Source organism: Microtus ochrogaster, chromosome 5 (genome assembly GCF_000317375.1).
Source record: "Microtus ochrogaster isolate Prairie Vole_2 chromosome 5, MicOch1.0, whole genome shotgun sequence".
NCBI classification, from domain to species: Eukaryota; Metazoa; Chordata; class Mammalia; order Rodentia; family Cricetidae; genus Microtus; species Microtus ochrogaster.
This window is the reverse complement of record NC_022012.1, coordinates 91,006,208-91,011,331: the sequence shown is the minus strand read 5'-3', so window position 1 is coordinate 91,011,331 and position 5,124 is coordinate 91,006,208.

Sequence of the window (5,124 nt, the reverse complement as noted above, 5' to 3'; positions counted from 1 at the left end):
TCCACCACCACCCGGCTTCCTGGGTCTTTTTTCTATCTCTATCTCTATCTTTCTCTCGGCTTTTTGAGGCAGGGATTCTCACTGACCCTTGAGCTCAGCATTTTGTTTAGATCAACTGTACAATGAGTCCCAGGGAGCCTCTGCCTCTAACTCTCCAGTGGTAGGATTACAGTTGAGCGCTGCCACATCTGGCTGTATACCGGGTGCTGGGAAGGTGGGGCCTGAACTGAGGTCCCTGGGGTTGTACAGTCTGCACTTGAGTTACCTCCCCAGATATCAAAGAGCCCAGGCTGGTCTCAAACTCAAAATATAGCTGAGGAGGACTTAGAGCTCCCGAGCTGTCTGTCTCCACCTCACCACAACCAGTTTTCCCAGCGCTGGGGATGGAACCCAAGGCTTCCTGCAGGCTAGGCAAACGCTCTACCACCAGGGACCTTTCCCCGCCCAACAGTGGTGTCTCAGAGACGAGGAACCAAGCTTAGTGAGGCTGAATGGCTTCCTTGCTCACACAGTGAGTGCAGGGCTAAGATGGATATATCCATTGTCACTCTGGGACTGGGTCTCAAGGAAAGGTTGACCTTGAACCTGAAGAACTGAAGGCCTGGGTAGGAATCTGGGGAGTTATTTTGGGATAAACATCAAAACAAAAGCTGGCTGTGGTCTGGGCCATCTCAGCATTCCACAGACAGAGGTTGGAGAAACATTGCATTTTGTTGGGGCTGTTGTTTGGGTTTTGGTTTTTCCAGGGTTTCTCTGTGTAGCCCTGGCTATCCTGGAACTCACTCTGTAGACCAGACTGGTCCTGAACTCAGAGATCTGCCTGCCTCTGCCTTCTGAGTGCTGGGATTAAAGGTGTGTGCCACCACTGCCTAGCTATTGCAAGTTTTTTGAGGCTAGCCTGTTGTACATAGTGAGTTTCAGGCCAGCCAGGGCTACGAAGTGGGACATTGTCTCAATGGCAACAATATCAAAACATTGAAACATGTCTAGGAGACGGCTCTCCCAGAGGACCCTGGTTTGATATTCAGCACCTACCCGGAGGCTCAGAAGCACCAGGAACTCCAGAAGTAGAGGGACTACTGCCCTCTTGTGGCCTTTGTTGGTACTGCATGCACCATAGACATCAGTGCAGGTAAAACACCCTCTCATGCACATAAAATAAAAATTAAAAGAAAAACCTCAACCTGTATGGAAGGCGGACGTACCATATTGTCAGGTGCTAAGATGGGCACTTTTTATGTGCTGGATAAAACGTGTGAAAGCTAGAGTTTACTAGATATGTGCTCGCTGGGCCTCCATGTCCTCGGAGAGCAAAACTCACTGCTGGAGACCGTGTGGTTCCCCGAGACGCGTGGAGAAGTAAAGAGAGATGCCAACAGACTAAGACACAGCTCACGGACCCATCTGTTGCTATGCTTTGTGTGTGCCACCCGCTGACAAAAAGGCTGCTCCCTGCCCTTCGTCTTGAGTGACTCTTGCCTCATTCCCGGGGGCTCTAGAACTGCTCACTAGGCCTTGGACCTTCACAGGAAAGAGGAATCACCGGTCCGGAGGGGAGACGTGGCATGGATGCCCGTTGGATATGTTTGCGAACAGGATCTGATTCTTCCTGGGCTTTGGCCAGTGGCTGTGGCCTCTCTCGTGCTTACAGAGGCTCTCGCAGCGGCTCCTGCCAACTTCCCTTTCCTTTCTTCTCAGAAACGCCTGCGCTGCCAAAACACCAATTCTTCTCTGATAGTGACACCGATTTTCTCTGCGCCATTTCCACAGTCAGATTTCCTTACTCCTTTATTTATTTACACAATGCTGGTGTTTTCAATGGGGCCCTGGAAGGTTAGGCGATTTCCCTCTGGCGCGGCGCACAACCAAGAGCAGAAGCCGGGAGGCCGGGCTGGCCGCTTGCGCCTCTGTGAAGCGGCTAATGAGTTGCAGGCCTTCCGCAGGGGAAGATTGGACCACGGTGGCTCGCTAGCCTTTTGAAAATTTCCATCCCGGAGGACCAGGGCTGCCTGTGGACCCAATGGCTTTATTGTCAAATTGATTATTTATATAAGCGCCGCTATGCGTCTTTGCTGGTGCTAAGCCAGTCTGAAAGTTCCGGACGCACGAAGCATGCTTTGGCAGCGGTCTTTATCAGTGGCACTTGCCTCAAAATCAAATTGAGATCAGAGACAGCCAAGGGGCCGGAAGGAGTGTGCTCCGGCGTGGGCCGACTGCCCGCAGATGCTGCTCCTCACCCGATATTGCTACTGTATGCTTTCTTTTTAATTTAATTTTTTAAAAATTTATTCTGTTTCTCTAAATAGGTTCTCACTAGGTAGCCTAGGCTGGCTCGGCTCCAAACCTGGCTGCTCTCAGGACCCTGCCTGCCACCACATGGCCCGCTGCCTGCCCCTGCTCCAGGACCTGTAGCGTTTCCGCTGCCTGCCACCACCGGGGATCCTGCAGCATTTTAAATAATCCATTACAGTTATAGGTGGTTGTGAGCCACCATACGGGTGCTGAGAACTGAATCTGGGCCCTCTGCATGAGCAACAAGTGCTCTTAACCACTGCGCTGTTTCTCCAGCTCCAGTGTTAATGTTTAAAATTACTTTCCAAAATGTGAAATGGGAGACATCATACAAAATTCAGGCATGATATTATGAAATCCGGATTCCTATTGTCTATAGTAGATACGGTAGCTATCGCTGGAACTTTTCAGCGCTGCTGCTTTGGGATTCTCATAAGTAAGCCAGATAAACTCGGTAGTTCCCCAAGGAGAACCTCTTATCACACTCTAGTTTGTCACTGGGGTCTTCTGAGGAGAGGGTATCTCCTCAGATACATCTCCCCAGTGAAGGAATTCTTGCACAGCAAGCAGAGATGGGGATTCCTGGGGCTCACTGGTCAACCAGTCTTGCCATCAGTGAGCCCCAGGTTCAGTAAGAGATCCTACCTCAAAAAACAAATAAAATAAAACAAAACAAAGCCAAGAGATCGTGGTGGAAGAAGATTTGGACGTTGAGCTCTGGTCTCTACATGCATGAATATATACTTACATACATGCACACACATGCACACACACACACCTGCACACACACATACCTGCACACATGCAGACACATGCACACACACACACCTGCACACACACACCTGCACACACACACAGCACACACACACCTGCACACCACACACCTGCACACATGCACACACACACACCTGCACACACACCTGCACACATACACACCTGCACACACACACACCTGCACACATGCACACACATGCACACACACACACCTGCACACACACACCTGCACACATACACACCTGCACACACACACACCTGCACACATGCACACACATGCACACACACACACCTGCACACACACACACCTGCACACACACACCTGCACACATACACACCTGCACACACACACACCTGCACACATGCACACACATGCACACACACACCTGCACACACACACCTGCACACATACACACCTGCACACACACACACCTACACACATGCACACACATGCACACACATGCTGCATACCTGCACACCTGCACACAAACACATAGAGTATTCCATATCCATTCACTCTTAGTCATCCATTTTACTGCCTCATGGTACAAATACCATGAAATGCATTCAAACCTGCCTTCACATGTCTGTTTATTCAGGCCGTAAGCAGATGACTTTGGGCATAGCGACACTAGGTGAATATTTGTTCAGAATGAATGTTTATAGATAGGAAATAAATGGTCAAAATGTGTTCTCTCTCCAGAAAGAAATGGAAAATATATTAGCTAAAACTGGAATATTATGGATATTAATATGGGTAAATGCCTATAGTAATAATATTGCTGCCGGGCGGTGGTGGCGCACGCCTTTAATCCCAGCACTCGGGAAGCAGAGGCAGGCGGATCTCTGTGAGTTCGAGACCAGCCTGGTCTACAAGAGCTAGTTCCAGGACAGGCTCCAAAACCACAGAGAAACCCTGTCTCAAAACAAAACAAAACAAAAAAAATATTGCTATAATAACTATATAAATAGATATAGTGAAATAACTCTATAAAACCTATAATAAATACTAATCAAAAGATAACAACAGAGGAAGCCCCCAAACTTCAGGAGTACAGCCAGGACCTCTGGTGGAGACACAGGGCCTCTCACTGGATTCCGTTGATAGAATAAGCTGTATTGTGCTTGCTAATTCTTCTTTGACAGAGAAGACAATGAAACACGCTTGCCCTCCTTTTTATCTTGCATCAGATAATCCCAGAGAGTGCTTTACAAATTGACAGCTAATATACCACTGCTCCCTGTGGGGAGACCGTGCAGATTCCATGATGAATGTGATACACATACCACCGGGGATGGCCCGTCACATGCTTCGCGATAAGAAAGCGCGATACCCAGGCTAGGGAAATTTTCAGTGGGATTTAACAAATAAGTAATTTATTGAGTGACTGCTGGTCTATAGTGACAGGAAGCTAGATCTTCTAAACAACTGAGACTCAAATTCAGGACGTCTCCAGAGAGCATCATGGATCGTACATACTGTGCAGCACCCAGCACTTGGCACATGATCTATATTCATAAATGAGTTTGGAGATAGAGAACTCGTTAAACAGAGTGCTGTGACCAAGTAAAGTAGATGGATTTGTAGCTGATCGATCAGGTATTTGAAATCAGGACCCAGAGACTAATTAAAGTTGATGCTGTGGCAGGTGATATTTTTGGATGTACCAAGCCTCAGTGATTTCCTTCTTATTTTTTCTGATTTATAGTTCTCTCTCCTTCTCTCTCTCTGATTTATAGTTCTCTCTCTCTCTCTCTCTCTCTCTCTCTCTCTCTCTCTCTCTCTCTCGGACTGGAGTAGTTAGTTTGGTGTCACTGGCTTCTTTCAAAAGAACTCAAATGTAAGGACACACCCTTGCAGACAGCTGATAAAACAAACATTAACGTTTTTAGTTGGCAAAAGTCCAGTGTTTGGACAGGGGAAACCGCTTGCTGGTTGAGAAGAGTGCACACAGCTCTTCCAGAGGACGGGAGTTCAGTGGTTTCCAGCACCCAGATTGGGTGCCCACAGCTGCCTGTGACTCCAGCTCCAGGGGACCAGATGTCCTCTTTGGGCTC